Source organism: Alligator sinensis, unplaced genomic scaffold (genome assembly GCF_000455745.1).
Source record: "Alligator sinensis unplaced genomic scaffold, ASM45574v1 scaffold131_1, whole genome shotgun sequence".
Lineage (NCBI taxonomy): Eukaryota > Metazoa > Chordata > Crocodylia > Alligatoridae > Alligator > Alligator sinensis.
In genome coordinates, this window is record NW_005841830.1 from 4,663,716 (window position 1) to 4,672,663 (window position 8,948).

The following is an 8,948-nucleotide window of genomic DNA, read 5'->3' on the forward strand; positions in this document are numbered from 1 at the left end:
CACTCCTGTTTCTTCTCCCCTCCAGAAAGGTAGCCTTCTTTGTTGAATGAAAATAAGTCTCAGTGAGTCACGAGGTGGATAAAATAGGGCTTCTGGTAATGTTACTAAATAATTAGAATTTGCCTAAATTATTGTACAACAAAAGGATTTCAACTAACCACAGGCTGAGAAAAAAGCCAAACAGATCCTTGCCTTGTGTTAGTTGCCCAGATCACCCTTTTGAAAGGGAACAAGGGTCATCATTTTAAAATGCAACTAAAATAGGAGGAGGGGGAGAAGGAAAGCAATGGTGAATGTCCATTTTTCTTTTCAACACTCAGTAGGAAGTGGGAGACCTGCCTTAGCCTAAGGGGATTCAAACTCGTATCTCCCTGCTCCAGGAGAATGCCCTAACCAGAGAGTAACTGTTCAAGAAACTTCCTTCTGCAAGCAAGGAACAAACCTGGCTTTCACAGAAATTGTGCACCTAACGCTCAGCGAGTCTTTGGCAACCCCCTGCCTAAAGAAAAAGTAGTTGGATCCTACTGATACCACAGAAAGTAAAGAGGGGAGGATTATAAATATTCCCTTCCCCCAGAAATTTACATGAATACTCTTTGTGTAAAGCAAATCCTTTAATTTTGGGGTGTGGGGCCAATGAAACATCTTTACTTACTTTAAAAGCATAGGGCTGGCTGCATGGCAGGAGTTCAATGTGTGTGAAGAGCGGCAGCAAAATACTGCCTCAGTTCTAACCAAAATATCACCCTTTACCCTCCATTTTCTTTGTACTTAAGCTCTCCTTGTCAACAATTAACTTTGAGCTTCCTCCTGAGTAACAGTATTAGCTTGAAAGTCAAAAAAACCCACACACATTCCAGAGCAGGGCTGGATCCTCTCTGGGGTTATTTTCATACCATTCTGGAAGTATGGAGAGGCTTTAATGAATGTGTAAATTAGTTACTACCCTTCATTCTGATGTAAGGGGGTCTTAATGTGAACCAGACCCACAAGCTTTTAATGTTCAAGATGGCCACACATTCCTGTGTTTTAGTGTATAATAAGGTTAGTTTTACAGGGCTGGAGTACAAGAGCAGCAAATGCACATTCAGTTTATTACCTGCCTCGGCTTCAACTTGAGTGTTGAGTCACCTGCAAAAGTCAATTATATACTAGTGTGCTCTCTTGCCATAACTATTATACCTTCATTAATCTTATCCAGGCTTCTCTTAATGCACTACTCATGTCACCAGTAAGAAAAAAAAACAGCAATATTGGAACACTGCTTTTAATCTTTGGAATTTCTGTTGGCATCATCAACTTCAAAGTTGTGGTCTTTTCAAATATCCTTCCACTTCTTGAGGAATCTCCTGATGTTTCAGGGCACATTATGTGCTTAAAACTGATGCTGGAAGCACTGACTACAGCTTTGTACTGCACAATCATATCTAGCGCCTTCCTCACAAAGAACAAGCAATCAAATAAAACTGATACCTTTGCATACATGAAAATAGCAGCCCTTTATCATGGCCCCCTTCCCTCCTACTTAAAAAAGAAAAAAAGAAAAGAAAAAATTAGCTCTGCTGTGTGGCATGAAGGTCAATGAATTCGAGCCGTTTTGGCTCTGGAAAAGGAATGAATTCAGTCAAAGGTCCCTTTATGACAATATCCTGCCTGTTGACTCCCACCGCGTATACCAAGAGTACGGCTTGAATGCTTATGTTAAGCACAGCTGCAACAGTATAGCATGAGGTAAGAGGAGACCTTTAGATGGGGAGGTCCCAGGCTACAAAGGGATTTATCAGTCAAAGCCAGAAAAATAGGCAAAGCCAGCCCCCCAGCCTGGTGATCTGTGGCAGTTAGGAGGCTGTTGTTGGAAAGGGATAAAGGAAACAGAGACAAAAGTTAGCAGAGAACTAAAGACAACAGTAGATGCCTTGTGGAGCAAGGAAAGGCCTCAGGACAGAGACGCCATCTCCAGCAGCTTTCTTCTCCAGCATCACCTTACTTAGAAAGGATTTGGGAACACAAACCTGAGCAGAACTCCCTTTAAAATGTCATCTGGGGCTCCCAGCTGAGAGATTAGACTAGATACAAACAGAACACAGAGAACAGCAGTGTAAATCTCAGCATTAGCTCAAACTTCACTTCTCATGAAACGCAGGAATTATGCAGCAGACAGAGCCATGTCTACCATTATATTCAAAGAGAGATTCACTTGAGGAGCAAAGGGCAAATATTGCTCTAAATTTAGTGTGGCACATTCAGTGCTTAGAGCTGGAGAAAGGTCCCTCAAGCCCAAAGCGTATTGCTGGTCAAGTTGGTACTTGAAAGGAAATATAATGAAGGAGAATTGATATTTTGTATTGAGAAGAAGGAATATACTGCACTACTGGAAGAGAAGCCTTTCTAAATAAAAGTGATTAAGCTCTTTTGTTCTATCTTTCAGCAAAATTAAGCCTCCGCCAGTCTCAAACACTATAGAAACCCAAACAACAAGCAGGTGATTGGTATTTTTCTCTTCCCCACCCCCCAATTAAATAAATCACTATGATTTGCAGATATCAGTGTTACCCTCTATCTCTGGTACAAGTAAAGAGGATCAAACTGACAGCAAAGCAGAGGTGATGAAAGCTCTTTCTAGACCTTTCAGGTACCTTCCCCCTCACCCTTTATGCAATTATAGGACCCTTTGTGTAATGTATCTAAACACACAGCTTTCAGCTTCCCCTACCCACCTTGTGCGTGGCAACAATGCAGCTTTGTATCATGGCAAAAGACACATTTTAGCTCATTTCTGGCCTCCAAAAAGGGTAGTCTGTGCAGCTAAACACTTTATGGGAAAACCTGGAAATATGGTTTTTAATTTCTGATTTCAAAGGCAGGCTGCCAAGTGCCTGAATAACAACACATATCTGAGAGTCTGGACATGCAACACTTACACTGGTGTAACCTGCTCTCCTGCCAGTGTAAACAAAGTCCAGACACATGATGTATAGACCTACTCTGATATAACTTATTACAATCTGGTGTAAAGCTCTTGAGAGAAAAATAGGGTGCAAAACGACCCCTATATAAATTAGGATATAAATTATATAGGGGTCAAGACAAAATTGAACCACTCACCCCTTCAGTGACCTTGGACAAGTCACTCCACCACTCTATGCATCAGTTATACCATCTGCAAAATGGGGACAACAATGACCACCTTTGTAAAACACTTTATGGCCTGCAGAGGAAAAGCACTACATAAGAGTCCGATATTTTATTATCATATTCCCCATTTCTGATACATTAATCAGAAACTTTATCAGAAACTCTAAAGTTTCTGATAAATGTATAGCTAGGAGGGGAAAAAGGTCAAACTGTCCTCCTGATTATACTGTTTTAATACAGCTCTACTAAGCCTGATTCTCTGCTGAAACTTTTTAGACCTGCATACATCTAGCACGCTCATTTTAAACTAGTATAAACTTGAATAACATTGTTGATAATCTCATCCTATTGTTCCATCATTACAACCAGGCTCAACGGACTCACTCCTGATTTGTACAAATACGACAGGTAAACCAGATCCCAAATCTTTCATTAGCAAGTTGAAGTATGGAGGAACAGAAGGACTAAAAGCACAAACAGAATAAATGTAATTCTCGGGTATGGAGTTGAAGTACCCAATACTGCCTCCAATATCAGTGCCCAGTAGCCACCATCCAACAGCAGCATCCTCCAATGGTTGCAGAAATATTTATTCCTTTTCATTTCTAGCTGATAGACTATTCTAGCAGGGGAACAGCTTTCCAGGCAAATGTAGTGGTACACAGTTGAGGCAACCTGTGGAGGACAGAGCAGCAGGACATTGGCACATGAAATGGAAATCAGCAAAGTCACTTTAAATCTCTCATTGAAAGCCTGTCAAGGTAAACCAGAATCCTGATCTGCATAGCTAACATAGAGTAAAATACCTTGTGCCAAGATAATGACAGATGTGGTGAGTAATACTGTACTTGCTATATGGTTGTATAAATTATGCAACAAGATATAGCATAGTAGAAAATGCCCTGTAGGATTAATAAAATATTCCTGCCCAACCTGACACATTTATGGAAACTTTCATATTATTCATATTACCACTAGGAGCTATTCATCTGAAACTGCATCACCTTTCCACTATATTAGTAAAGTAGAAACATGTAACGCTCAGCTATGCTATTCACAAAGAGTAAGCTTAAAACACATTTTCCCCTTTAAATGTATTATACAGCGCTGTCAAACCATATAACATATTTAAAGTGACCTCACTTTTTCTCTCATTTTTTAAATTTTATTTTGGGGCTTTATTACTTAACAGCATTTTGGCCTTAATCCAGCCAAGCACTAAGCAAGTACTTATCTTTAAGCACATGAGTAGTCCCAGTGAAGTGAGTGAACTCATTCCTCTGCTTAAAATTAAGCATGAGCTTAAGTGCTGTGATGGATCAGGTCCTTTACGACAGAGAAATATGATCTTCTCTCCTATATCTTTAACTTTGCAGAGGAGAACATATACACACACGAGTGAGGCAGGGCTGTCATCTGATATTCAGAGCTCTCATAGCAGTGGTGTAGTGGGATTCTGTTTTCTGCCAAGCACACTGGTTCTAGGATGCATGTGTGTGCCCCATTTCATGTGATAGTTGAGAAGCAGAGGAGCCTGCTCACTGACAGAGGGAGCTGGAAATCTGAGGGGGAAGACTGCAGAACAGGTCCCATGCATTAAGCTGGTGGAAGACGTGGCTAGATACACCTGCCGTCATGGGATGTGAGGCTGTGGAAAAGCCCAGGCTACAGGCCCTGGATTTCAGGAAGGAATGGCAGAGCCTGTGAGCAACGTGTGTCATACTGATTTGACACTGACCAGTTTTGCTAAACAAGAAAAGCCCAGAAGAAAAGTACTGACCTGCTTCTGCTGTTAGGGGCTATATTTGACCTAGCAGCTGGAAAGATGACTCACTGGCTCAGTGTGAAGGTCAGCACGGCAAGCCAAAGACATCCCTGTAGCATAAGTGGGTATGCCCACACTGGCTTAATCCAACTAACCTGGATAACAACACCAGGGAGCTATAGCCACACAAACTTTAGTACAAACCTGCAGTCATGTATGTACCTACAGTCCCTGGAGGCTTTGTACTTTGGTTGCTAAGCACAAGCTAAAGCCCACGTTCCCAGGTCTTCATCACTATCATAGCCTGTGCTGGTAAGATTAAGCAAGTATAGGCCTGTTAGCAGTGCTGCAATCGCATCTTCGTTTTGCTGTGCAGAAGGCCCTACCATCTCGATAATATAAATATCGTAACTATCGCAGTGCAGGGCATTCCTTTCACTGTGAAATTGTTTTTTTGAAAGACACCATTAATTGCAGCTTCACTGAAGTTCACTGGAAACAAGTAGGGGGGTTTTGCTTAATTGCAACAAATGCAAACAAAACAAAATGAACAATAAAAAACATCCCCCGCACACACACTTCAATTTATCCTCTCTACTTTTTTAAATTTCCCAACTATAGAACAGTAGCTCACAGAGCTCTGTACTGTTCATCTGAACAGTAATGCAGTTTTGAATCATAGGCATATTTTAAGGTACAATTGCATCTCTCAACCATTACTAAGGCTGTAACTTCCACTGTTGCAGAAGTGACTCTAGCAGGTGCAGATGACACCATACAGACAAGCTGAGTCACTGCTCTTCAATAACAGACAGAAATCAATTTGCTGTTTCTTAATTTGTCAGAAGTGCTTAACATATGTAGGCAAGGTCTGACAGTAAAAAATAAACTGAAAGGGGTGAAAAACACACCCTTAATGTTAAGAGGAATCCAAGGTTTATTTAGCCCCAAACTGGATTAATGGATTAATTTTCTGCAGTGCTTTTTACATCCATTTCCATCACATTGTGACAGCTCTGTTGGATGTGCTATGAAAAGACAACATTGTATCATAACTTTTTAACAGTGCCCACATAAAAATAAACTTCCTTTTAGGAAAGTATGCTGTTATTAGGTTTAAACTTTTAAAAGTGCCAGTATCTGGCCTTTTTTCCACCAATGCCCTGAAAATATGCCTACAAAGAAAACTGTAAATACAATCTAAATGTCAAATAAAATAGACACAGGCTCTCCTGTTTGTCCGCATTGGAGTGGCATATACCAGATGAGGGGATTAGTGTGCTCAGATTTACTTACAGGTTCTTCACTCACAAAATTACTGGTTTTATTAGGAGAAATGAGTCAGTAGCTAGCAACCATTGACCTTTTAAGTCTTTTATCCTATAATGCTTTATAAACTGCATGGTTGCCAAAGTACAGATCAAGCTGGTAGGACTGGTGCAGGTACAGTGAACTGAGCATACTAGGCCAGATGCTTAGCCAACAAACATTGATGCAGCTCCATTGAAGTAATCGATTTACACCAATTAAGCAATGTGGCAGTCTAGCTTTAAGTCAGCGAAACTCAGGCAGGCAGGCTGTCTTCACCTTCTTCAAAGCCAACATGTATTAGATAAATTCAGCAGGGTCAACACAGTGGGAGCTGCTGTGGTAGCTGACTCCCTGCTTATCGATTCAGATAAATCCTGAAAATGAATAGCTTATTTCCCACAAATTTAAAGAGATGTTCTGTCTGAAACATACCCTTGGATTTGCTGGAGGAGAGGGAGGGAGGAATAGATCCACTTTCTTGTGAATGCTTCAATTTTATTTTTTCAGTTGCAGAATTGGTCATGAAGAAAACAGAAAGCAAGCAGCAAGCCCTAACCTCTTTCACATTGGGAAACTTTATGCTTCCCTTTTTCCTTTGCAGAGGGAGACCCACTGTGGAAATGCCTGATCTGTAAGGGACTATTGACTGACTGGCTGAGACACTCTGCAGTAGATCTGCAAGGTGTCTGAGGTCAAATCCAGCATCTTTAAATCTAATCCAAGACAAGAAATGGAACTTCACATGCAGCACTACAGCTTCTGCTGACATGACATTATGAGATCCTCTTTTTATTTCACATGCACCATTAGTCAAGTGCAAGGCTCTCAACCAATAATAGGGCTTCAGAACAGACTGTAACAAGAAGAGATCAGAAATGTACATTTGTATCCCATGCTTTGCAGTCAATCAGCAGCACACACTGATTTCTCCTTTAAATAGATGTTCAAAGAGAAGGAAGAGATATCAAGGTATAAAAACCCCCAAACATTATTTGTGTTTAAGAAAAAGAATGCACTCTCAATTAAGAATGCCCAAAAGGCTTCTGGTATTTAAACGGGTTTATTTTCAATCTAGTTAACACCCAGAGCACTATGGTTTCAAATCACATGATTTAACATCTTTCCTTCTGAAAACATGTTAAAGCACAGGTGCATTCTTTGGTCCTTTCCCCACCACAACGTCAAGGTATTACAATTTCACGTCCTTTCATCACAGGTGGGAGTATCCTCTAACAATGGTAATGCCCATGGGCACTGTGCAACACTTTTTACTCTCTCAAATACCATGGAAGCTGAAGGCATTAGTCCTTCATAGGATCAGGCACTCAATTGACTTCACTGGTAGATTTGCCAGAGGAGGGCTAAACAGCTACTTATATATATATATATGATATTTGCTAGTATAATTAATTTCTTCAGAGAATTCTGCTTAGAGACTGTACAGTTCAAATATATATAGTATGTCTGAAACTTGACATTTTGGAACACATTCTCAATGCCAAGATACACTACTTGAAGAACCAATGCTTTCCTTTTCTCTCCACAGAAGATGCATGTAGCAGACAAAATCCTGATTTAGACAAACACAGGTCCCTCTTTTTTAAAAAACTATTAAAATAGAATTTTAAGATTAAGGTTCTTAATTCTTGAATAGATATCATTTACTTAATTTTAAATCTAGGAGCTGCTTAAAATGATTGTTTGTCATTTAACATAAGATTAAAGTAATGGCTTCCTTTGACCTTACTGAAAAAAAAAGCAGAGTTGTAATCCTTTTTTAAATAATTAGTTGCCCATCAAAATACAGTGGGAGGTGATTTCAAGCAGAATGGAAATGGACAGTCTTGATAAGAAAAACTCATATATGGAAAAACTTTATGTGGAAAAGCAAGTGAATGGTACGAATGGTAATCACAGGCTTTTTTTTTTATTTACTAGACTTTTGCCAACTTGTAGGAATAAATTATGCTACAGTTAAAACCTCAATAGCTGGGGCAGAGCAAAGAAAACATTTTAAGGTCAATTTATCAAAGAATAAGTTATTTGAAGAAAAGAGAGTATTTGTTCAGTATTATGATCAGCAGATTAATGCAACTGTATTTAAATTTGTTAAAATCCCCTGGTTCTAACAGGCGACTCAGTCATGAGCAGCACTATATGCCATGAAAAGAAATAAAATCAGAGTAAGGTGCCCTCTTACTGTTTTGCATAAATATCACCACAGATTACATGCACAGAGGAACAGAGTAGAGATTTTAGGAAAGTCGGGCTAGGGGGGACCTCATGAGGTCATCTAGTCCAGCTCCCTGCTCAAGGCAAGAACATCCCTGACTGAACCATTCCAGACAAATGTCTGTGTAACCTGCCCTTGAGTATTTCCAGAGATGCAGATGCCAGAGCTTCTCTAGATAGCTGTTCCAATGCTTGACCACCTTCGTAGTCAGAAAGTTCTTCCTCATCTCCTACCTGAATTTCAGCTGCTGCAGTTTGGGGCCATTGTTACAAGAACTAGTCCTGTCCCCTGTGGCCACAGAAAAAGGTCACCTCCATTCTCTTTACAATTGGTCTCCAGGTATTTGAACTTTTATCAAATCCCACCCATCAGCCTTCCATTCTCCAGATTAAACAAGACTAGTTCTTTCAGCCTCATGGGTCTGCTTGCTCTATGCAGGTGAGCAGGGAGCAAGCGGGCAAAGCCTGATCTTCACTTCCCTATTGAGCTGGCCAGTACAGCTTA

At 40.2% G+C, this 8,948-nt stretch overlaps 1 protein-coding gene across 4 annotated transcripts in view; it reads right to left on the minus strand.

The window, feature by feature from the left end:
* The window catches only part of TTC7A (tetratricopeptide repeat domain 7A), a 321,743-nt gene that overhangs the window by 144,820 nt on the left and 167,975 nt on the right, over positions 1 to 8,948 (minus strand). The gene's annotated exons all lie outside the window — the stretch shown is intronic.